General features: G+C 34.9%; 1 long non-coding RNA gene across 1 annotated transcript in view; it reads left to right on the top strand.

Annotated features, from left to right (window-relative positions):
- Positions 1-27,102, top strand: part of LOC105548610 — a 311,543-nt gene that overhangs the window by 58,154 nt on the left and 226,287 nt on the right. The gene's annotated exons all lie outside the window — the stretch shown is intronic.

Genomic DNA, 27,102 nt, shown 5'->3' on the forward strand with positions numbered 1-27,102 from the left:
GTTTTACTTCTGAGTTGATGGTCTAAGACACGATGTTTTTGAACAACGTTCCCTAATCAGAAATGAAAGGATAGCATTCATTGACAATAACTACGAGGACATTTCCAGTTATCCTCTTCCCTGACTTTGGGGCCATTTTATAGAATCATAGCAGTTTGGGAGTGAAAGGCACTATCATAATAAAATCAAACTTTTTCAGTTTTGAGTCCAATCTTTGGCCTCAGAATCTTCAATTTCATAATTTTTTCATGATCACTAAGTTGTCAGTGGTGCTACTGTGACTAGAACTGGATCCCCACTCCTTGTCCGGAGTTCTTTCCACTTACCTGATTGCCAATATTCTCCTTTCTTTGTTGATAATTTTCTTCAAAATCTTCTTTGAAGAAAATGAACAAAAACAGTTTCAAATGGCTGCTTGCCAACTATTTCCTCATGTGAACTCCATTTTTATTCTTTCACCTACACTAAGTTCTTTTGATAAAGAGAATCCTAGACTATTAGACATGGAAAGGATATTCATGGATTCTAATCTCCTTATTTAACAAATAGAAAACCAAGACCTAGGCAGTCAACTTGCCTGAGGCCACAGATAATGGTAACAGTGGAATATAAACTAAGGATTCCTATGAGTTTAGTGATTTTTTTTTTTTTCAGAGAGCTTCACTACCTTGAAAGAACCATTTCTTTTTCTAAGTCGTGTACATACCAGTTAAACACATTATGACTATTAAACAAAAACCTCAGGACTTCAGATTCTATGAGACATAGAGTATCATGTCTCTTAGAGAACGTGTGAGAAAAGAAAAGAGCAAAAATATAAAGAAACAAAGCGGTAAACAAAATCAATATTTGAAGGGGAGCTTAAAATGAAATCCCAGAGATGATAATGAATGATTCGTGCTTTTAACAATTTATGGGCTAATTAATTAGCAGCTTTCCTGATGTTAAACTTTGGAGTCCAATATTTTTTCCTCTAGAAAATACAAGGATACCAGCTTGTTCTAAGGCTCCAAGCCATTCCCCGTGGACTGTTCTTGGCCTCTGCCTTCACAGACCATAACTTGAAAAAGAAAATTGACAGACAGAAAGAAAAACCCTTAACAGCTGGAGCTTTAATTTACCTACATGAGTAAAAATATTTCAGTGTCTGAGATTTCTCCTGGGTTGCCCTATATGGAAGTAGAACAAGAAGCCAGAGGAAAAATCACACAAAAAAGCTTTTACAAGAAACATTATAAAAAGAGCAAATCCTGAGAATTGTGTTTAATAACAGCAATGATGAATTTCCTGGCAGTCTCTACCAAGCAGTTAAAGACCAACCATCATGTGAAAGAGGCTGGATTAGTTAGAATGGTCTACAGCAGCCTAATAAAGAGCGCCAGAAGATTTATTCTCTCATACAGATAATTTTGAGATATGAATGATTCTATATTTAAGAAATGATTCACATTAATTTATACTAAGAGATTCTAGTGTGACTTAAAGCAGGGTCTGAAAAATTGAAGAATAATACTTTGAGCCACCAAGTTAGTGCCCCGCAGAATATTTTAAAATTATTTAACACACATCATCTCAGTGTCAACAACTCATCACAGATAAACTATCTAATTAACAGAACCCTTCATAGTATTTGATAACTGAGTCTTGGCTCAGTTTTTATACCAGAAGGGCAATCCTTGATAAGCAGAAATTATAAAAGCAGATTTGTAAAGGCATTAATTCAAAAATAGAATCAAACTGATTTCAAATTAACCCCCTGTTGGTATTTAAACTTATTTAAAACCACTTGGCTTAAAGATAACACTTGAAGAGGCTGCTTTTGACCAGAGTCAGGCTTTGTCTAGACTGTCAGCCTCTGTATTTTGATTTCCTTTGTTGTGTACCAGCCTCCTTAGACCCAGGGTAATTGATATGGGTCTTGTGCTAGGGACAGATGAGTTTATCCTGTCATTGAAGCCCTTCACAAGATGCCTTAATTATTGGAGCTAATTTGAAGATTTGTGCTCTGTAGTCTACTTAGGAAGCTCAATTGTTTTCTTTTTCCAATCCGTGTTGGCAACACTTCCAATAACAAATCCAATAAAGAATTAGTATTTGGCTCCCTGTGGTCATGGAAAAAGGACAGCAAGAATAAGCAACAATAATAATTCCTTTTTGTATAGTTTTTTAAAATGTGACCAAGTTATTGCTTCAGTTTTGGGACAAAGACTCATGAAAAAGCAGAAGAGGAATCTTAATAATTTCCATAAGGGATTGTAACACGATTCTTTGATCTCTGCTGCTAATTAATATCCATTTTGCAGTGAAATAAAATGCTGTAGTTTCTAATGGAGAGAACTCAGGATAAAGGAAAGGGAAGGCAGTTCCATTAAAAATGATGTTTAGAATACAAAATGGCAAGCAAGATGAAACACAATTAAATAATCATTATTGCAATTAGGTAAATCAAGTTACCAAACTCTCAATATAGAGAATTGGTAGATGTGAACCCTGATCAGGAATCTACTCTTATATTTCTTTGGTACCATACCATACGTTTCATGCAGGTTTACTGAATCTTATTCTGCATAATAGCTGGAAAATTAGAGATATCTACATATGAACAGAAGAATGCTCTTCTCAGGATCACAAACAATATATACTAGATGCTTCCATTTTGGTGTTATGGATGTGTCAGTGCACAGATGGTTGATACATAAGTGTCAGTTGTAATTACCTTTGGGTGGCAAAACTACAAATAATTTTTAATGTGTGTGTTTAGCTCTGTTTTCTAAAATGAGTATGCATCACTTTTATAATGATAAAATAGCTAATATTTGTAAAGTGCCTGCTTTGTGATATTCTTTCAGATGTGTACATTCTGACTTTCAACATTCAGTTGGGGAAAATTAGGGTAGATAATATAAATAAAGCTTCAGCTATTTCATTCTTTCTATGACACTGGTTTCTGGGGTTGATTATTATTTAGATATTTACTTTATGTCTAAAAACTGTTATTCAGACACAGAGCAGATAGACATGGAGCATTTCTTGGGACCTTGTGTCTGATACACATAAATTCAAACAGTTTTAAAACTCTTCCACATCTTCCTCTTACCTACTACTGTTTGCTAATAAGTCGACTGAGAAAAAGGAAACCATAGCACTGCAGTTTTTCAATTTTACATTAACACAGTAAAACTTTAAAAGGGGCAGAAGGATATAGATTGTGTTTATGGAGGGATTTTCTTGATGCCCAACTTGTGAATTGGCCCTTCTTGGCAAATGGACTTTGATGTCACTATTGCCAGCTTCACAGAATGACTTCTCAAGTAATTATCTAGGAGAGAAACTTCAGTTCTGCAGATTAACTTCTTGCGGTTAAGATCATGTCTTTTGACGAGGAATAACTTACCTTAATGAATATTTGAGAAAATTCCAGGATCTCATTTGGAAACCTAATATCAAGAACTATTTATTTATTTTTTTAGTCACTATGCAGTGACTCTGTGCCAAGGTCACTGCATAGTGATTATTCATGTATTTACAAGTCAGTATTTATCAATCCCTTAGTTTTTTTCTTCTCTAGGTCTAATTTTCTTATTTACTGTAGAAAATACCTGTCTCCTATTTCTCCCTGTGAGTCTTCTTTGGTCCTATGCGGAGGCCATCAATGTGGTACTGTATAATGAAATTCTCAAATTTTTAATTTGAGAACCGAGACAATAATTCTTATCAGTTATGATTCAAAATGACATGTGGAACCCCATTCCTGGAAATACTGATTTTGTAGGTCTAGAGTAAGACCCAAGCTTTCCCTTATATTTTTTCAACAGTGTTTTTTGAAGAAGAAAAATTTTAAAATTTTAACAAAGTATGATTTATCAATTTTTTATAGTCTGTAAATTTTAGTACTATTTAGTAAATTTTGCTTGATCTAAGGCGACTAAAAGATTCTCTTATATTTTCTTCTAGAAGTGTTATAGTTTTAGCAAAATTTAAATTTGAGTCTATAATCCATTTCAAGTTAATTTTTGTATATAAAAAGTAAGGGTCCAGGGTTGTAGTCTTTCTTTGTGTGTGTGTGTGTGTGTGTGTGTGTGTGTGTGTGTGTGAATATTTAATTCCCAGTTATTCCAACACATTGGAATGTAACTTGTCACACTGGATTGCCTTGGCACTTTTACCAAATATCATTGATCATATATGTTTGGCTCTATTTCTGAACTTCAGTTCCATTAATCTATTTTTTTACGCTAACATTTTCGTGATTATAGTTTTATAGTCAGTCTTACAATCAGGTAATGTAAGTTCTCCAACGTTTTTCTTTGTTTTCAAAATTGTTTTGAACATTCCAGGACCTTTGAATTTCCATATATATTTTAGAATTGATTTGTCAATTTCTGAAAAAAGCCTGCTGAGTTTTGAATGTGATTGCACTGACTCGATACATTAGTTTGGTGGGGAACTGACATCTTAACAATATTTATTCTTTTGATACTTGAGCATGGAACATAAGTATTTCTTTAAAGCATCTCTAATTTCTTTTAATGCTGTCTTGTAGTTTTCAGTGTAAAGGTCTTACACATATTTTGTTAAATTTATGACTATTTCATATTTTAATGCAACTTTTAATTGAATTATTTTCTTTATTTTTCTATATCCCACAGTTACTTATTTCATACATTTATTGAACTATTATTGCAGTATAATAAACTGTACATATGTAATACATATTTTGATAGGTTTTTATTTATTTATACAACCATCATCACAGTCAAGGCAAAGAATATTTACATCAAAATTTAGAATTTCCTCATACCTTTTGCAGTTGATCATTTTCTCCACATCTAGCTCCAAGTACCTGTTAACCTACCTTCCATTACTATATATTAGTTTATATGCTCTAGAATTTTATGGAGACTGTATAATCCAATATTATCCTTATTTCTGGCTTTTTTCACAAAACATAACGATTTAAAATTTATCCATGTTGTTGAGTTATGAATAATTCATTTAATTTTATCCCTGAGTAATATTTTATTGCATGGATACACCAGGATTTTTGCTCCTTTCACCCATTGATACACATTGGGTTGTTTCTCATTTATGACTATTACAAATAAAGCTGTTATGAACATTTGTGTACAAGTGTTTGTGTGGAAATATACTTTTGTTTCTCTTGAGTAAATACCTGTAAATGGAATGGCTGTGTTTTATGGCATGTGAATGTTTAACTTTTTAAGAAATTGCCTACTATATTTTTGTGATTTTAATTTCTGATTGTTCAATGCTAGTATAGAGAAATACAACTGATTTTTGCATATTGCTTTGTATCTTGTGACTTTGCTAAATTGCTTACTAACTCCATAGCTTCTCTGTAGATTCATTAGGGCTTTCAATAAAAGTAGCCATACTATCTGCAAATGTAGACAGCTTTACTTCTTTTTCAATTTGTATGCCTTTTATTTTTTTTTTCTTGCTTTATTGCTCTGGGTAGGATCTCTACTGCGATATTGCATTAAAGTAGTAAAGGTAGACATTCTTGTAATTTCTTTTTCTGTTTTTTGTATCATTGAATTGGAAAGAACCCTTTTCTACCTTTGGGAAGAGATTGTATAGAATTGGTTGTATTTCCTTCTTACATGTTTGGTAGAATTTATTAGTAAAGCCACTTGGGCCTGAGATTTTCTTTATAGGAAATTTTTAAACTAGAAATTCAATTTCTTTAACAGATATAGGAATATTCAGCTTATCTAATTCTACTTGAGTGGGTTTTGGTAGATCGTATCATTCAAATAAATTTTCCATTTTATCTTGGTTATCAAATTTATTGGCATTCAGTTGTTCATTAAAATACTTTATTAGTCTTTTGATGCCTATGGAACCTGTAGTGATGCTTGCTCTCTTACTTATGACATTGGTAATTTGTGTTTTCTCTTTTTTACCTTATCAGTCTGGTTAGAGAGCTAGGAGTTTTAGGGTTCCTTTGGAATAAGCAGCTTTTGATATCGTCTGTTGTTTTCTGTTCCTTGATTTTCTCTTGTGATTTTCTTGCTTTTCCTCTCAAGTTTTATATCTGCTATAAATTTTATTATATTATTTCTTCTTACTACAGTTTACTTTGCTCATTTTTCTAATTTCTTAAGGTAGAAGCCTAGATGACTGATTTTCTTCCTTCCTTTTTTGCCTAATATGCATTTTTAATGCCATACATTTTTCTCTAAGCACTACTTTATCTGCATTTCACAATTTTTTTGTTGCATTTCCATTTTTGTGCAGCTAAAAATATTTTCTCATTTACTTTGTGATTTTGTTCTGTGACCTAGGAGTTACTTAGTTAATGTGTTATTTAACTTCAGATATTCAATGATTTTCCAAGTATCATTAAAAAAATTGATTTCTAATTAAAATCAGTGCGGTTGAAGAACACACTTCGTATGTTTTCGATCTTTAAAATTTTACTGTGTCTTGTTTTATGGCACAAAATGGTCTATCTTCCTAAGTATTTCATGTGCACCTGAAAAGAATATGTATTTTGCTACTGGTTGGTAGAGTATCTATAAATATATACTCGATAAGTATATAAGTAATAAATATCTATAAATATATACTCGATCAAATTGATGAGTAATGTTGTTCAAGTCTTCTATGGCCATACTGATAGTTTCTCAAATTTGTTTATCAGTTATTGAGTGGGATATTGAAATCTCTAACTATAATTATGGATTTGCCTATTTTTGCTTTTAGTTTTATCAGGTTTTGGTCATACACTTTGAATCTCTGTTATTAAGTTCAGTGATAAATATTAAGTACATGTATAGCATTGATAATAGTTCATGATAAATTGACCCCACAATCATTATAAATTGACCCTCACTATCCCTGGTAGTATTCATTGTTCTGAAGTTTACTTTGTCTAATATAAGTATTGCCACTTCTGCTTTCTTTTGATTAATATTTTCATGGTGTATCTTTTCTGTATCCTTTAACTTTTAATATATCTCCATCTTTATATGTCTAGTGAGTTTCTTTTAGACTATGTGGCTCCAAAGAATTTGGCATTATTTATTTTTTCAAGTATCTTAATGATACATGCCTTTTATTTGGGATATTTACAAATAATACGTATTTTGTGGCCATTTTAAATTGAATTTACTTTTCTATCTTTACAAACTCACTAAGACATAATTGAAACACAAACTGTATATATTTAATGTATACAATCTGATCAGTTTTTACTTATATGCACAGTGATGAAATCATTACCACAGTCATAATACTGACCATTTCCATCACTGAATGATAGTATTTTATGAGTATAAATCATTGGATAATTATTGATATGTAAATCTATCATCTTGCTATTTGGACTTTATTTGTTCTTTGTTTCTTTTTTCTCTTTTACTTTTTCTTATCAGATTACTTTAAAAAAATAATTCTGTTTTATCCCCATGATTAGCATGTTAGTTATACTTCATTTTATTTTCATATGATTGTTGTAGGGTTTACGTTATGTACTTTTAGTTTATCATAGCCTATCTTAAAATAATATTATATCATTTTACATATGATGTAAGACATTTGCAATCTTGTATTTCTATTTTGCGCCTCTCAGTCTTTGTGCTATTTTTATAATAAATTCCACTTCCACATTTACAAGCCCCATAATCTATGATTATTACTTTTGGTTTAAAGAGATAAAAGATGAAAAAATGTCTTTCATATTTTGTCACATACTTATCTTGCCTATAATCTTCATTTCTTTGAGTAGATGCATATTTCCATCTAGTTTTATTTTTCTTCTGCCTAAAGGACTTCCTTTAATCTTTACTGTAGTTCCTGTCTGCTGGTGATGAATTCTCTCAGCTTTTCTAAATCTGAGTGAGTCTTTATTTCATCCTCATTTAAAAATATATATATAATTTATGGGTATAATATTCTAGGTTGGCAGTGATATATATTTTTGTACTTTAAAGGCTTTTTTAATTTTCTTGTGGCTTGCATTGTTTCTTAAGAAAAGCATGCTGCATTCTTTTTTCAGTTATGTTTTGTGAATATGACTTCTCTGTCTGCTTTTCAGATGTCCCCCCTAGTTTACATTAATTTTATTATCACATCCCTTTGCATAGATTTTAAAAAATTTTCTTCTGCTTGAGTTTTCTTGAGTTTCTTAGATTTTTGTCCCATTAGCATTTATGAAATTGAAATCTTTTCATTGTTACTTTAAATATTTTTTCTGCCCCATCCCTGCCTTCCCCACCACCTTTCTGAGACTTCAATTTTTCTCATTAGACTTGTTAATATTTTCCCACAACCCACTGATGTTCTATTGATTTTTATTTTACCACTTTTCTCTGTGTGTTTCATTTTGTATAGTTTATATTGCTTTGTTTTCAAGTCCACTAATCTTTTTTTCTGTAAGGCTTATTCTTTTCTGTAAGGCTCTTAATACCATTTGGTATAATTTTTATTTTGTATATTTTATTTTTCACAATTAGAATTTTTTTTCCTTTTTTGTCTTCCATTCTCTCCCAACATCTTCATACTTTCCTTTGCCTCCTTTAACATATAAAGTATATTCATTTTGGCTATTTTAATATTATTTTGAACTAATTCTATTATATGTATAATTTTTAATATGTTTCTAATAATTGATGTTTCTCATAGGTTATATTTTTCTGTTTCTTTGAATGCTTTGTAATTTTTGATTAGATGCTAGCACATATGAATTTTATGTTGTAGTTTTCTGGATTTGGCAGGGGAGGTAGTTCTTTAAATATTTGAGATCTTGGTTCTCGGATACAATTAAATTACTGGGACTCAATTTTATCCTTTAGGATTTCTTATCAAGCTTTGGTAGCAAGGGTTCAGATATTCTTTAGTCTAGGCTAATTTGCTGTCTTTAAAAGGCAACACCCCATGCCTATGTATTAGGAGGTCTTTCTACACTGATTGGTGAGAATAGAACCTATTATGGGCTAATGTGGCCTTCCAGGATTGATCTTTCTCTTCTCTGATGGTTCCTTTTCTGGCCTCACACTCACCTGCAGATCAGTATTCAGCCAAGAACTCAAGGGGGAATATTTCTGTAGCTACCCAACTTTCTCCATTCTTTCTCTTAGTAAGCAACCTCCTCTCCTCTCGGGTACTTTGCTTTTAAAATTTTGGGCACATTGGCCTCTCAAAACTCTGAATTGTGTAAACTCAGCAAGACTACAGTCTTTGTTTTGAATTCCTTCCCTGTGCTATGGCCTGGAAATTCTCTTCAATTAGTGAGCTCAAGAACTTATAGACTTCAAATCATTTGTTTCCATTGTCTCAGGGATTACTGACCAGTCCTTCCTATTGTCTGACGTCCACTCCATTTAATTTATTTTGTCTGGTTTTCTAATTGTCTAAAAAAGTAGAGTAAATCCAATTACCTATCACTTTATCATGACAGGACATAATATACTTTAAGTGCCTAAATAAATAAATAAGGACATAACACAACATTTAAGGGCAGGAATACAACCAAAGAATAAGGAGTTTATATTCATTGGCCACCCAGGCAATACTTCCTTTTCCTCTGCATCTGTTTCTCATCTCTGCATCTGTTTGTCAATCTCTATGGAATGGCTTACTCTGTTCCTCCAGTCTGCATAGTTAAGTGTGCCTACTCCACATCTACCATGTTTGCATATTATTGTTGCAATCACTTACAGGGACTCCTTTTTGGAGGTATCCATTTGCAAAGTTCGAGACTATCAGACAATACATTATTTTAATGACATTATTTTAATTATTTTTAATAATATGCTTATTGCTATTAAATTTTGATGAAGGCTGGGCACAATGACTCATGCCTGCAATCTTATCACATTGGGAGGCCAAGGTGGAGAACTGATTAAGCCCCAGAGTTTGAGACCAGCCTGGGCAACAAAGTGAGACCTCTCGATTTGAAAATGTTTTTTAGATTAGCCAAAGGTGGTGGCATGCACCTGTAGTCCCAACTACTTGGGAGGTTGAGAAGGGAGGATCACTTGAGCCCAGGAGTTTGAGCTTGCAGTAAGCTATGATTGCACCACTGTGCTCCAGCCTGGGTGACAGAGGAAAACTTTGTCCTAAAAAATAAAATAAAATAATCTTGATGAAATTAATCCTTAGTAGCTAAGAATACCAGCTTGATTTTAGTATTTACTATGCAATATACTTAATATAAAAATGAATATAAAAATATTTTCCACATTGTTATTTTATTCTTGCATAGTAGAAAGCATTACTCACTTTTTAAAACAATTTTTATAGTTGTGTTGGCTTACTCATAATATTTTTGTTTGTTCTTGAGTGATTTAAAATAATTTAGAATTCTAAACAGAAATATTATTATGAGTAGGCCAATATAACTATAAAAACTGTTTTTAAAAGTGATACTTTCTGCTACAAATAATTTAAAATTTATTTTAAATTATTTAAAAATTATTTTAAAATGCCTCTACAAATTATTTAAAAATTTCCTGGCATTGTATATTACTTTACATTCATCTACACTCAGTTATATGTTTTATTCCATTGTTCACTTATATTATCTGGCATTCTTAAGGCTATTCTGGAAGCCATAATTCTTCTCAAATTAGTCTCAACTAAATTGTTTGTTGTTGTCAATAATTTTTACATTTGAGCAGTTGTAAATTACTATATCATTTGACACCTACTACTGACATTTTCCACTATAAAACTAGATGATATTCCTTAATTTTTAACAAATTAAGAACTGATTTGGAAGAAAAATTGGAAGTTTATAATTTTACATCTTTTAAAGACTGTAGTATGATATAGAAGAATTATCGCATCACTGGTTAAAAAGTCAGTGTAAACTTGCATCATTAGGATTTTTGAATGAAAGTGAGAGCTCATAAGTGGAGTTGAACAGTGAGAACACATGGACACGGTGGGTGGGACATCACACACCAGGGTCTGTTGGTGGGTGGGGAGCTGGGGGAGGGATAGCATTAGGAGAAATACCTAATGTAGATGACGGGTTGATGGGTGCAGCAAACCACCATGGCACGTGTATACTTATGCAACAAATCTGCACGTTCTGCATGTGTACCCTGGAACTTAAAGTATAATAAAAAAAGTAAAAATAAAGGGAGTGAGAGATGCCAAGCTTACAGTAATTGTTCAAAATATTGGTTAAACAAATAAATGAATATTCATTTAAAATATGCAATGTAGGTTATCCCCACTTATAAAATAACCATGAATCTCATTGAATTTGGAGGAAATAGATCATTTGCAAATATTCTTCAATAAAATATTTAATTATATTTACTATTATATATCCTAGTTGTCTTTCCTAACTTTCCTTAGTTTGTAAAGTGAAGCTTGCTGCTGTTTGATTTTAAAAATAATTTGCAGTTGTCCTCTGAAAACACATATCATTTATTTTATAATCAAGAGATTATTTGAGTTTTAGACTTTTGAATTTTATTTTTGCTATATGCATGTATTTCTTTCTAGGATATAAAACGTAATTCTTATCAAGAGGACCTTATCAAAATTTTAAACTTTTGCTCTGTCAAAGACTCTATTAAGAAGATGAAAACACAAGCTACAGATTGAGAAAAGATATTTTCAAACTACATATTTGACAAAAAACTTGTATTAGAATCTAGAAATAACTCTCCAAACCCAGCTGTAACAAAACAAATGATCCAATTAGAAAATGGGCAAAAACATGAATACACATTTCACTGAAGAGGATATATACAAATGGCAAAGAAGCACATGAAAAGATGCTCAACATTATTAGCTGTTAGGAAAGGGCAAATTAAAACAATAAGATATCACACACCCCTAACAGAATGGCTAAAATAAAAAATAGTGATAACACCAAACACTGGTGATTGTGCAGAGAAACTGGATTACTGTTCATCGCTGTGGAAATGGAAAATGGCACAGCTAATCTGGTAAAGAGTGGCAATTTCTTACAAAGCTGAACATGTGCTTACCATATGATCCAGCAAACGCTTTTATTCCAAAGACACAAAAATGTATTTCCACACAAAAACCTGTACGTGAATATTCAGTGTAGGTTTAACTTATCCCGAAACTGAAAGTAACCCAAATGTCCTTCAGTGAATGAATGTTTAAACACACTGTGGTACATCCTTTCCATGGGACACTACTACTGATACAGGCAATAGCTTAGATATGGAACTCAAGGGATTTCTACTGAGTGAGGAAAGCCACTCTCAAAAGGTTATATGCTGTACGATTTCATTTATATAACATTCTTTAAATGACAGAATTATAGAAATGGAGAAGAGATAAATGAGTTTAAGGGGATAGAGGAGTCCGGAGGGAGGTTGTTGTGGCTACAAAAACTAGTATCAAGAATTCTCATGATGGAACTGTTTTGTATCTTGACTGTTGCAGTGGTCATGCGAACCTACATGTGTGATAAAATTGCCTGGAGTTACATATGTACAGAAAGACAATTGAGTGCACATAATGCTAGTGAGATTTGAATAATATCAGTGGGCTGTATTTATGTCAGTTTCCTAGTTGTGATACTAGGAAACACAATAGTTACACAAGATGTTGCTATTGGAGAAAACTGAGTAAACAGATATATAGGTTCTCTCGATATTATTTCTTGCAATTGCATGTGAATCTATGATTGTCTCAAAATAAAAATTTAGAAGATGATTACTTACTGCAAGTGTGAATTCACCGCTAAAGTCTGTACTCATCATTTCTACAGACACTAATCTGAAGAGTGATAGTAAGTGACTGATTGGATCAGGTCTGAAAGAGTTGGAGACTCTCCTAAAAAGAGTGATTTACTGTGAATCCTGAAGGGGATACCAAGATCAGGGACTGGAGTGTCTGGTCCAATTGGAAGACATGGTCAAATGCTAGCTTTCATGTCATAGGTTCAGGGTGGGCAGAAGGGCACTGACAGAAACTTGGGTGTAGACTGGGTTTTCTGGAAGCAAACTGTGAATGGAATTTGGGGTGTTTATTGGAGATTGACATTTATGAAAGAAAGGTAGGGAACTGAGCGTAACAGAACTCTGGAGAAAATATTCCTGCTTCGAGTCATCCTGAACTGTCTTCAATGGCCTTGCTCGGTTACGCAATGGGCATGACCACAGGTAAAGTATGTCTCTTTAGCTGAGATGGATCCCAAAAAAGAGGACAGCTAAAGGCAGTCTCCTGACTGGATTCCCTACAGTTGTGCAGCAAGTCCTGCCTGAAAGGAAGATTGCAGCGGTTCATCTCTATGTTGGCATACATAGACCCAGGACAGTGACTGAGTTAGTATTGGACTCAAGCAAATCATTTTAAAAATGGAGTTTGGAGAAAGAGGCTAGGGACAGGTATGCAGGTCTCCTTAACAACACACTTGGATGTAACTGTTAATAGGACTGCTGCTGGGAGACAATGGCGTCTCACTGCAAGTTGATGAGGATATGCCATGAATGTAGGATATGATTTGGTCTGTTAGAAACTGCCCTTTAAAATTTATTTATATTCCATTTTAGATAATGTTTTTAATCACTGGATTAATGCCAGCTGGAATGATGCAAAGGTTTTTATTATTAGAATGGATGTTTTGGCTTTGCAGAAGTTTCAACTTGTTCACTTTCTGATCTAAGGGGCAGACTGCTACTTATCCGTCAGTTGCAGAAAATGTTGACTAAGTCTCACCAGCTGAACTGATTTCACCCTCCATTTGAGCAACTTGATATTTTACAGATATAGAAAACTGCTGTTTATTTTCCACTTAGACTCTCCCAATACATTTATAAGGAGATGGTTACAACTGGCATGTACCACAGGAAGGCTCTTCAAAGGGAACATGTTAACACATCCTTATTCCTGCTGAGGGGAACTTGAAAAAAGCTATTGTTAACATTTCTTATGGAGTTCCTCAACGCCTCTTATAAATGAGCCATATTTAGTTTTAAACAAATTTCCTGAAGTAAACATTATATTTCCCTGATTTTCATCTCTCTTGGAAAGCTTCCAAAAACTTGGAAGTGAATTAGTGTGCAATTTGCATCCAAGTCTTAGCCAAGGGGATGTGGTTTATTATAATACATGGTCCTCCTAATTATTGAACAGCCCAAGAAAACTCGGTCCAGTGTGCATCTGCTGTTGCTTGACCACATTGCCAAACACAATTTGGCAAGCACAGAAATGTACATTGAGCAGACCTACAGTCTAATTTGCATTAGAGTTTGTGGTAATTAGATGAAAGCTATAACTGAATGAGCTTGTCCTCTCTTTTTAGATCACTTCATTTCTAAAAAATAAACAAGAAGCAAACCTCCCAAAGAATTTCCCTTTTTATGTGTCCTTGAGGTTTCTCAATGTGATTTAATCATTGCCCAACTGTTAGTTCTGCTTATATGTGAAGAGAAAACTTGTTTCCCATATATTTCATGTGGACTTTCTTTTATAATTCTTGATATCTGTGGGTTGATTGTGCATGTCTCAATACATAGTTGATGTCATTGTTCAAAAGAGTGAATATGAATACTTCTGATTAGATGTCTGCAGTCTTTGGGAGTTTGCATCCAAGAATAAAAAAATAGGTCCGTCCTCAATTTTTCTTTTTTCTTTTTTAACTTTTATTTTAAGTTCAAGGATACATGCGCAGGTTTGTTATATAGGTAAACTTGTGTCATGGAAGGTTTTGGGGAAGATTATTTCATCACCCAGGTATTAAGCCTAGTATTTCTTAGTTTTTTTTTCCTGATCTTTTCCCTCCTCTTACCCTCCACCCTCCAATAGGCCCCTGTGTGTGTTAGTCCCCTCTATGTGTCCATGTGTTCTCATCATTTAGCTCTCACTTATAAGTGAAAACATGGTTTTCTGTTCCTGTGTTACTTTGCTAAGGATAATGGCCTCCAGTTCCATCCATGTCCTTGCAAAGGACATGAACTTGTTCTTTTTTATGGCTGTATACTATTCTATAGTATATATATACACACCACATTTTCTTTATCCAGTCTATCATTGATAGGCATTTAGCTTGTTTCCATGTATTTGCTGTTGTGACTAGTGCTTCAGTGAAACATATACATGCATGTGTCTTTATAATAGAATGATTTATAGTCCTCCAGATATATGCCCAGAAATGGGGTTGCTGCGTTGAATGGTATTTCTGTTTTTAAGTCTTTGAGGACTGTCTTCCACGATAGCTGAAATAATTCATATTCCTACCAATAATGTATAAGCATTCCTTTTTCTCCACAACCTTGCCAGCATCTGTTACTTTTTGACTTTTTAATAGTAGGCATTTTGACTGTTGTGAGATGGTATCTCATTGTAATTTTGATTTGCATTTCTCTAATGATCAGTGATGTTGAGCTTTTTTTTCATATGATTGTTGACTGCATGTATGACAGAGTCTTGGTCTGTCACCCAGGTTGATATGCAGTGGTGTGATCACAGCTCACTGCCACCTTCACCTCCTGGACTAAAGTGATCCTTCCACCTCAGCCTCCCAAGTAGCTGGGACCACAGGCATGCACCACCATGTCCGGCTAATTAGAAAAAAATTTTTTTAGAGACGGCGTCTCACTATGTTGCCCAGTCTGTCCTGGAATTCCTGGGCTCAAGGAGTCTTCCTGCCTTGGTCTCCCATAGTGCTGGGATTACAAACCTGAGCCACCACACCCAGCCCATCCTCTGATTGATTTAAAGGATAATAAGAAACCACAGAAAGAGCCATAAATAAATCACAAAGATCCCACTGAATAATCCACCTTAATAAACCGCTAAATTTTTCTGAGTCTCGATTTTCTTATCTATAAAATGGGGAAATTGATGCCTCCTTTATCTACCTCACATAGTTGATGTAAGAGCCAACTGGAAAAAACAGGATTTAAAACTGTTTTGCGGAAAACATATAGATGGCAAAGTTGTTTTAAAATGATAAGATTATTAGGTACATATCAATACATTCACAGAGAGTCTAGTGAATAATTTTGTGGTATACTGCACAAACTACCCTCAGAGACCACCAGGGAATCTGATGCTCCAGCCATGGTAGGCGCTTTGGGAGTTGAGGGTGATCATGGTCCAGGGACTATTGAACTACAGTGTCCAATATGATAGCCACTAGCCACATGTAGCTGTGGGACCACTTGAAATGCAGCTCGTCCAAGATGAGACATGCTGTGTTAAATATACAGCAAATTTCAGACTTAGTGTAAAAGAGAATGCAAAATATCTCATTAAGATTTTTATAATGATTGTTTTCAGTATATTGAGTTAAATACAATATATCACAAATTTTATTGTCTCTGTTTCTTTTCATTTTTTGAATGTGGCCACTATGAAATTACATATGTGGCTCACATTTTATTTCTATTGGACAGTACCACTTGAAAGCGTGGAGCTATGGGATTGCTAATTATATTTAGGGCTGAAGCCAGAGTTAGTAACTAAGCAGAACATTGACACATAAAGTGGGTACAAAGCAACAGGGTACTGACTAGGGACACCAAGCCAGAGCTAGTGGTTTTTGAAGGGTGGGTAGGAAATGGAGCTTACAGATATTTTCTGGAACATGTATTAGAACTGTGGTTATAGAAAGCCCTTGGCTTTGTTTGTGGGTAGAAAGGGAGCTGTTAAGGGCGCCAGCCAGTTCAGACATACCAGTATTATTCTTCAAAAACAATTATGTTTAATAAAACCACAATAGTCTAGAGCCCTCTGGGAATGCATAATTTTTCTGTGTTTGGGTATTCTGGTTATTTTAGTGTTTATCCTTTAAATATCAAAACTAAGATGATATTTGAAGCATTTCATGTGGCAATTTTTTTAAATATTAGAAACTTGTTTTACCTTCTTATACAGAATAAGAATATACTCAACAAAATTTTTGTGGCATCCTATTTACGCAAGGTAATCACTGTGGAGGTAAATTATAGTTTTCCATAATATATTAATGATCCACATAATATTGTGTGGTTTGATTTGTGAGTGGCTGCTTACTCCAATGCTAAATGGCCCCAGGTGGGAGTATAATCAGAGTTTCGTCTGTTTTTACATCTCTCCACATTTCCTCTTCCTATCAGACCACCAACCAGCACATTGTAGTACTCTCAGTGTGCCCACAAATAACAAATAACTAATTAATTTGTTGCATCTAATCTGCTGTGGGACTGGAAATTGTAAAAACAGATTCTTTTGGACTAGAGAAAAATCAAGTATAAATATGTTCTGAGAGTTCAGCCCCTATGCATAAGTTATGATGATGAATTTTGTGACATTTTGTTTAATCACAGCCATTTTTTTGTTGCTGTTTCAATGTTATGAGCTATGATCTACTTGTGCTTGCCAGAGAACTAAAGTTTCAAATATCTGAGACTTCAGTGTGATAAATGTCCCTGTGACCGAGTCAGAAATGACGAACCTGCTCTAGCTTGCCAAATAATAAAAATGCATCACTTTGGTTTAGGAAAGGACATAAGGCTTTTTTTTTTTTTTTTTTTTTCTCTTTTAGCTCATTGAGATCCAACAGTGAACTATCTCTTTTAGAGTGCCAAACTCTTGTATCAGTTTAAAACTCAGGTGTCTTCTGTTATTTCACATGCCATTTCTCAACATGGCATTGTGTGCAAAGTAATTGAGAGGGAGATGGGGAAAGAAATAATGGCAAAAGAGCTCTGCCAAGTGCTATAATGTCACATTATAAACTTATTTAGACAATAGCTTCTGTTAAGCATAGTCATGTGAACTAGTTGAAAGACCCCAATTAATTAGGTATTGGTAAATTTAAAAGTAGAATGTGAGATTTCTGGTGAGGTTCGTGCACATCAATTTTTATATATATCATTATGGTTTTATCATTTATGTTTTTATCATTAATGTTATGTTTAGTGAGCATAAAGGTATTTTATCTAAACTTTATAATTACCAAAAAATACAAGTTTCACTAATCCATATAAATGGAAATGTGTGCAAAGAATGTATCAATAGTCTACTTTCTCTCTATTTGTAAAACTTGAAATTGTTGGAGCTGCACATGCCACAAATTTGCAATCTCTAATTGTTGGATCTGAAAGGGCAGCCAGTTTGTTGCCTCTTTGAGATGTCTATTATAGCTCAACTACACAAGGCTATTATCCATGTGAGGTAACAGTATAGACATAATCCCAAGAGGATGTGCCACTGGGGTTAAGGGCATGAGAGACTGGAGCTAATCTTGGTGTGGCCACGTAATAGCTATATGATTCATCTCTTCTGTTCTACGCCCCTTCCTACTTATCTGCAGCATAGAGATGGTAATAATACCTACTTCCTGGCACCTCATTAGAGTCACTATTTATTGTCATTGTGTTTAGGCTCTTAGAGGGCTTCTAAACAAAGTTGAGGAAATGAATATATATATTTCTCTATAGTTTTTGCTTCTGTCACAGAGCAGCATATTTGTAATATTTACTATTAAGTTTTGGAGTGATTCAACCAATAATGGGGTGACCAACTTTACAGAAAGACATACCATGGCATGTGAGGAAAGGCAGTGACAACATACGTAATGAGAAACTCACAAAGAGGTGATATGATAACATTTTACACCAAGAAACAGGCTATGATATGGCCAATATGGAAAACCACATATTCATCTGCCAACAAATACACATGTAGGTAGAAGAATATGATGTATGTAGAAACGATCCAACACTTTTTAGCCAGGCATGGTGGCGTGCGCCTGCAGTTCCAGCTACTGGGGAGGCTGAGGCAGAATTGCTTGAACTAGGGAAGCAGAGGTTGCAGTGAGCTGAGATCGCACCACTGCACTCCAGCCTGGGCAACATAGCGACTCTGCATCTCAAAAAAAAAAAAAAAAAAAAAAAAGAAAGAAAGAAAGAAAGAAAAGAAAGAATACAGTCCGGCATTTTTTTTAAAGGAGTATCATTTGATTTGATGAGGAAAGATGATCAGAAACTTTTTTCCTCCATTCTTCATCTTTCCCTAATGTTATCATCAACACTAAATAAACAGGGGTTCCAAACTGAAAAGGAAAATTTTCACGACAAATCCAGTGGAACAGTTATTGAATTTTAAAAAGTACATTATTGGGATTATTTCGTAATTAAAACTTATTGGGATTATTTCTTAATTAAAACTTATGGTTGTTGGCATTATTAGTTTAATATGTGCTGTATGGCTTCTACCCATTTTTTTTTGTTGTTGTTTGTTTAATCTTTATAGTTTCTCTTTTATTTTTAATTTTTATTTTTTTTTATTATTATTACTTTTGAGACAGAGTGTTGCTCTGTCACCCAGGCTTGAGTTCAGTGACTCGATCTCTGCTCACTGCAACCTCTGCCTCCTGGGTTCAAGCTTTTCTCCTGCCTCACCCTCCCAAGTAGCTGGGATTACAGGCACCCACCATCATGCTCGGCTAATTTTTCTATTTTTTTGTAGAGACAGTGTTTCCCCATGTTGGCCAGGCTGGTCTTGAACTCCTGACCTCGGGTGATCCACCCACCTCGGCCTCCCAAAGTGCTGGGATTACAGGAATGAGCCACCGTGCCCGCCCCATAGTTCCTCTTTTATTATTCCCATTTTACAGATGAAGAAATTAAGGTACAGAAGGGATAATTACATTGTTTAAGATTTTCTAGCTAGTGAGAGGCAGAAACAATACTTAAAACCAGGCTTATTACTATTAATTATTAATCCAAAGAAGGCAGAATTATTCTGACAGCTACGTTAGTTTAAAAAATTAGCAGGAATCAGTTTATATGACAAAGACTCAAAAGTAATAATCGTGTTAATTGCTCTGCTTTATAGAACACATAGACTGTCTTAATCAACTTAACCCAAGTTGTGCTTAAAATGTTTCCCAAAGCCATGAAATACCTACATATAGAAGAATATAAATCATTTTTATATTGTTATTGCTATTCGTAGAAACTATATCCCAAAATAAACATGGAGTCCAGATCTTACCTAGAGAGCCAGGGTACTTCCTGAAGAATCTTTGTCTTTTGGATGAATTCTCTATGGGGTCCACACATGCTAGAACTTTCTCTTTGGTTGAGCGTAACAATCATTCATACATCTTCCATCATATGCACATCCTAATTGTCCCATCAAATGACCAAATTATTTCACATTATCAAAGACAATCATGTATGTGAAGTCATTTGAAAACAAGCACTATACAATTAGTTAGAAGTTATTATTTTGAACCCCTATTTTCCTTGGCCACATGATCCATAGGTGAAGGTGGATGAGTTTTAATTTAAGGTTTTCATACTTGTTCACTTAGACTCTCTGAGTCTCCAGCTCCATCAGATCCCTATTAAGAAATGTTTATCTCTCTGTTCAGTGAGGCATACAGTTATGCAACCAGATGGCATGCACTCAGATGGTGGTGAGAGGGCCTGAGATCTCAAGGGAGAAAGAGGGATTCTTGCCTAATATTCTGAATGTTTTGTTAAAGCTTCATAAGAGTAAGGAATAAGGTCTTATTTAACTATGTATCCTCAGCATCAAGCCAATGTGGGCACAGTAAATGTTTGTAGAATTGAATTTCTAATGGTGATTCCATTGGTATGGTGGTGACAAGAAAGAAGAGAAGCTGGGTGTCAAACATTGTTTCTCAGCCTGGCCACGGCCCTAGCTTTCATTCTTATATACTGCACAGGGTACAGACTAAGGGATTCTGGTTTTGCTCAGAATAAGGTGATTATGCTCCATAAGGGTGCTATAAAATGTCTATAACTCACTATCTGAATGCAAATAACTAGGGGCAGAGGTCTTGGTAAACTCTTCCAATTGTTTTTTACATGTAATTATTCAGATTTCTCCCACCCATGACCCTCAGCATCATATGGGGCAAAGGAGCATCAAGGCATATTGAGTCCCAAAGAATATCAAGTAAGCATCTTACAGCTGTACAAGATAAATGGAATAATAAAATCTCAATTTGTGCTATTATTTTTTCCTTTCAACAATAATTATTTTCATTTCTCTTTTTGAATTTATATTAAAGATATATAAGTTTAAATTCATAGGAGTTCTGGTTATTCATGATATATTAATATGCTCCCTGCAACACCATTTTGGTATTTACTCCTTGTCTTATATAGACACTATTTTATACTGCTATAAAATTCATGCTGGAGAGACACTGTGAAGTCTAAATTACTTAAGGTCAAATTCTATTCTTAGCCCTATGAGTGTTTAGAAAATTGAGATAAAAGATGCTGAAATTTTTGAGATCACTCATCAATACTCTGCAATGAAATCAGCTTTCCTTTGTGAAGTCCAAAAGTAAACACTAATATCTGAATCATATACAGAATCTAATATAAAAGTAATAGTTAGACTGGGCTTCAGGCTTGAGGATAGGGAGAAAGAAAGCTCTTATTTTTACAAAGACTGCATTTCACATATTTCTAGGAAGACTTATTTAATCCACCTTGTCATGTGCTGACATTTAATAAACACCTCATTCCTCTGCAGGTATTTTAAACAATGAGCTGCAGAATACTAAATCCCTGGCCAGTTAACAGTATTGAAATGACCAAACATTTATATAGCTTCTTTTTGGAAAAATAAGGTTAATGGAAATAATTTCTATTTTAATATGACTTTCTTCATTCTGTGAACTGTATACATATGCATACCTGCAATGTGTGTTACTGGCTGTGAAGGGACCATCCTTATTTATGATGGTTATGATGCTTTTACAATATCATGCATATGGTTCCATTTGAATGACATGTAATTCATTACCTTCTTCTGTTGGTTAATAGTTTTACGAGAATTTTTTTCCCCCAGACCCACACAAAATGTGCCTCCCTGAGCATAGCACACATCCTCAAAGAATGCTAACACTTTACAAATTTGCTAGCTAATGTGTAATCTGCAGAGGATATCTGCCTCATCTGACAAACATCATCTCAGCTCAGGAAGCCGTGTACAATCCGTCTATCAGATCTGACATTGGTGGTATCTATGCAGCCCTTCCCAGCACACACCCTGCCTTTAAAGGTCTTCCCATCCCTGTTATTGGTCTCACAGATGATAGAGTATGACACTCCATAAACAATGAGCTAGGCCTTTTGTAGGCTGCTTTGCTTTTCTTGGCTTCAAACTGCCACTGAATGTCAAATCAATTTGGCTCTCATTAGAACAGCTTTATATGTGCAAATGTATTTGGGTCTGGTTGCCACTTTTTTCCCTATTTTTTTCTCCTTTCCATTCCTCCTCTTCTCTTTGAGATGATGTAATTTTTCTCTAATCCATGCCAACACCTGTTTCTTTAAAAGAGAGAGAGAGAGGAGAGAAAAAAGAAGAGAGGAGAGTGAGAGAAAATGCTCGAGTGTGTTGCTCTTTATCACAATCAGCATGAACACCAGTCTGGCACATTATGGCTCAAGTTTCCCCAGAACAAAGAGAAAATGCCTCGTTGCCATGATATTGTACATCACGGAGCCCAGATAAAGTCGAGAGTCTTTGTAAACCTTGGTTCCTGATGTCTGGAGAAACGGCTGTCGAGATAGAGCAAGGTGTGTAAGCTGGTTTTATTGATAAGTGATGAAGCTAGCAATAAATCTGGTGCAGTGCTTAAGGAAGGCTGAGCCACAGCACCATGTTTGATGGGAGACTGTTTTCCTCTTGAGTTGGGAGAAATAGAGCGCTACACCCAAGAGAATAGCACAGACTTAAAGAGGCAGCAGGAAACTCAATGATGAACAGATAGATGAAAAACAAAGTAGAGTCTGGATGGCCTTTTTATGTTGATCTCTATATACTTTTCAGATTATATGAGAGCATTTTCCCCCTGATACATGAACTTTGAGGTTTCTAATTCAAGTAAATCATTTTATTGTAAAATAAAATGCATATGGTATCTAATGGCCTTCTGAAGATATGTGTGCAGCTGGATCTTGGACTATTCCTGTTGGATTTCTTTTCATGCAAAAGAAATATGAAGTCATGTGGACAGAATCTAAATTCATAAACCAGATAATAATAATTCTTATTATTGTTTTGTGCTCCTCCTCCTGAGAAATTCAGATGTTTGAGAGCACACAAATATATATGTGTTTACGTGTGTAGCTATTTATTTATTGAGTACCTATTATTTACATTGTTTTATGTGCTTCAGATATGCTCACGTGCAAAATTTAAAACAATTCCTGCCCTTTTGGAGCTTACTTCCAGTGCAGGATACAGATAATGAATAGTGAGAATAAGAAATAATTAAAATATAAAGTATGTTAGAAATGGATAATTATTACCAAAAAAAGCTTAACAGAGAAAAGGAGATTAAGAATTCTTGCTTATGTCTGGTTACAATTTTAAATGGGAGGGATGAGGGCAGATATCATTGAGAAGGTGACTTTCAAAGAAAGACTTGAAGGAGAAAAGGGAGTGAGCTATCTGTGCAGCTGGGGAAGAATGCAGCATGTAGGAGGAACAGTCAATGCAAAGGCCCTAATGTGGGAGCAAGACTGAAACTCATGGAAGGAAGCGTGGTCAGATAATCATGAACCAGGGAGAAAATAGTAGGACGGACCATCAGAAAGGTAATGGAGGAGGGCCCAGATACTGCAATGCCTTATGGGCCATTATAAAGCCAAAGATTTTTTTGCTTTGAAGAAAATGGTGATTTATTGGAAGGTTTTGAGCAGAAGAATTACGTGATGTTTATGTCATGCATTTGTTTCTGTGAAAGATTGTAATCAGTTTAGGGTTTAGAGAATTTTTTAGGAAGCCTGATATACAGAGTTAGATTGGGACATTTTCAGACTTTTTATGAACTTCTGCGAAGGACTGGGAATAAGGATGAAAACCAAACCTGTATCAGAAGAGCTCTTGTAGTATGTCAGAGCCAAAAACCTGGCTGGGTAAGCTATTAGAGAAGTAACTGAGAGTTTAGAAGTAAGGACTCGTTTATGATCTTAGAAATAGGAGCATACAGCTGGTGTAGACTCAAGGAAATTAAAGTAAAATTCGTCTGCCTGTACAACAGACATTGTAGCCAGATAGATGTAGGATTATATTCCAGCTATGTCACAATCTGTGTAGGGTTAGGCTAGCTAATTAATATTTCTGAGTCTTTGTTCCCTTGTTGTGAAATGGGAATAATGATAAGAGCTCCCTTGCACAGTTGTTTTGAGGGTTAAGTTATGTAGCTTATGTGTGCTTGGCATGAAGTGTGTGATAAACATATTGCAGTTTTCTTCCTCTGTATCCTCCATGAAGTTCATACTCAACAAATATTTTTAAATTATTTGCAATATATTAATAACCCATTTGAATATGGAGCAGAAAAGTATAATGAAAGAGAAGATATCTAATTAAGTCTGGCTCCAATAGTTGCCTGGGCCGATGCTGCATAAAGATTAACTTACCTATACATTTCTAGGCATTCCAAACTCTGAAAGTCACAGTGCAAATAAAAAATATTAGGGTTCTATAAACAAGGGGGTATTCTTTTGGTGTACATCTATCTAGCCAATTCACAGACTGCTACAGATTCAACTTAGCAAACATTTGTTAAATATGGCTGTGTGGGCCCTGAAGTAGAATAAAACATTATCCCTGCCTCTCAGAAACTTGGTTTGGTGGAGGAGTTCCCAATCAGATATGATATCTGATTATTTCTCCTTATAAAGTTTCAACTCATTTTTTGTATTCTGATTAATAATATTATTGTCTACGCCTTCTAGAAATATTCCTTTTGTTTGCTTGGTTGGTTGACAAGTAGCCACTGTTATGTAAATGAACAGTTATGAAGGGATGGGAATAAGCATTTCTGTTGCTATCTCATTGCACAATTCCTGAACTCATCATTCTCCAAAACATTATTTATTCAAGGCTAGGGTAGTTATACTCAAGGGAGGTGTTTGAATGTTAGGGGAAAGGGTTAAGAGACTTATTCTGTCACTGACAATAAAGAAGAAAACACTTTAAATTCACTAATTTTTTTTTTCTGGCAGATACAAGCTAAAACCCTTCTAGAATTGCATTAATAAAACTGAAAAGGAAAAATGAAATAAAACTTTTAAGCTCTGAAGAATCTTAAAAATAGTCTTTAAAGGATAGAAAAAAAGAACAGAAAAATTCCTTTAAATTCCTGGGTCCTACAAATGAGATTTTAGTAGTGGCAAGTAAAACATATTGATTGGCACCAAAGTATAAGATCTTTGTCACCATCTGTTTCCTGATTGTGTCAGCAAGTATTTTTTCCCCACGAGAGTGTGAGAATACACCATAGCCTAAAAGTATCAAAGTGTCAATTATGCACCACATTTAAAAGTTGGAAGCCCAGTTCATGAAAGTCAGTGACAAAAGTCCTGATTCCTGTTTCTTACTGAAGTGAAATCCTTGCACTTCATTCGTTTTGTGAACTACAAAAAGAATGGTGGCTCCATGGGTTAGTGGGGCGGGGAGCTGTGGCAAAAGAGGGAGAAAAGTAATCTTAAATGAATATTTATCAAAAGTGCCCCCCCATGTAAGTCACTTTGCTATGAAATGAAGTTATTATGAATACTATATGCAAATAGCGATTTTAACAAGTATGGGGTGACAGGGAGGAGAAAGGGAAAAGAAGGGAAAGAGGATACAGAAAGAGAGAAGCAAAAAAAGAAGGAGAATGGATTAACAGGGAAGCATTTGGGAGTCTGGGCTAGAAAATTGAAAACAGGAGACACTGGTAGGACTGTTGAAACATGAGGCTATGAACAATGGAAGCTGGAAAGTCTGCATTTTCAGAATGAAATCGAGATTATTCTCATCCCTCTTCCCTTTTATCTATCCATTTTTTTGTTGTTTACATTTAACTTAAGATATCCTTTTTCTATTTTTTTCTTTGTTGTGATCACTGCTATTGTTAAACATGGCTAGTGATTAGCTACCCTGATTTTCTCTGAGTTCCTGGGCATGTCCCTCTGGGTTTTGCGTAGAGAGAAGCACCCTCTTCCTCCTTAGCTGCCCCAATTATTTTTTGATGTGTTGCCTTTCTAGCCGAGTTGGTGGAGCTGCCAGTTTTGACATATTCTCTTGCCTAAGAGTGTTGCAATAATGTGTTGAGGTCATTCTTGTGCTGTTGGAGGAATGAACTATGCTCAGGCCAGGTGGTCACAGATGCCATCTGTCTGCTCAAGAGTTTCATTCTTTTGTAGTAAGCGTTGGGAAGTTGTCTCTCTGGGTTGACATGAATCCTTTCTTTATTTTGGAAATAAGAGACTCAGGTTCCTATAGCACACTCAGTGTCTAATGTTAAGAGTCAATATCAAAAATACAAAGATTTGTGTTCTAGCCAGGGGTGTATGGACTTATAGAGACATAGGCCTGGCTAGAACAGTAGAAAACGTGTACCAAACAGAAAAAAAGCATGCCACATTGCCTTCCTTTACTCATCTGGGTTAACCTATGAAGTGGCAGGAAAGCCCTACCTGTTGGAAGGACGAGTTCTGCACGTCAGCCAGCCAGGCTCTCAATAAAAACCTTCCAGCCTGGAACTTCACATGCACCAAGAGAGTAAATAACCAAGTCCTCTGTTCAAGTTTGATTAAACAGAACAATAGAGGCTGTCAGGTGAGTCTCTTGGCACGTTCTCAAATCACATAAAACCATAATTAAAGTTTTATCTGTGTGAGTCTGGAAGCCTGTGATATTGTAGGTTTGATGTGAGTTTGAATACACTGTATGACAGGAGGAGAAAGTGAAGTGTGCTTAGTCTTGTGTCAGAGAAATATCAGATAAAGTGTCAGAACCATTAGAAAACATGACCACTCATTCATTCATATATTCAACATATTTAAATTGAGCACCTACTATTTGGAAGATGCTATAAAATGCACTAAATGCATAGTATTAAATAGGTCACTTGAGAACTTACATATCACTGAGGGAGAGAAATAATAAGATAGAAATCAATAAAAACAGCATCATATTATAATAATGCTATGAAGGAAAAAAAAGCAAGAAGCCTTGATAGAGTAAAAAGTAGGGGGCCAGGCGCGGTGGCTCAAGCCTGTAATCTCAGCACTTTGGGAGGCCGAGATGGGCGGATCACGAGGTCAGGAGATTGAGACCATCCTGGCTAACACGGTGAAACCCCGTCTCTGCTAAAAAAATACA

The sequence above is a fragment of the Mandrillus leucophaeus genome, unplaced genomic scaffold (genome assembly GCF_000951045.1).
Source record: "Mandrillus leucophaeus isolate KB7577 unplaced genomic scaffold, Mleu.le_1.0 Scaffold417, whole genome shotgun sequence".
In the NCBI taxonomy this organism is placed as follows: domain Eukaryota; kingdom Metazoa; phylum Chordata; class Mammalia; order Primates; family Cercopithecidae; genus Mandrillus; species Mandrillus leucophaeus.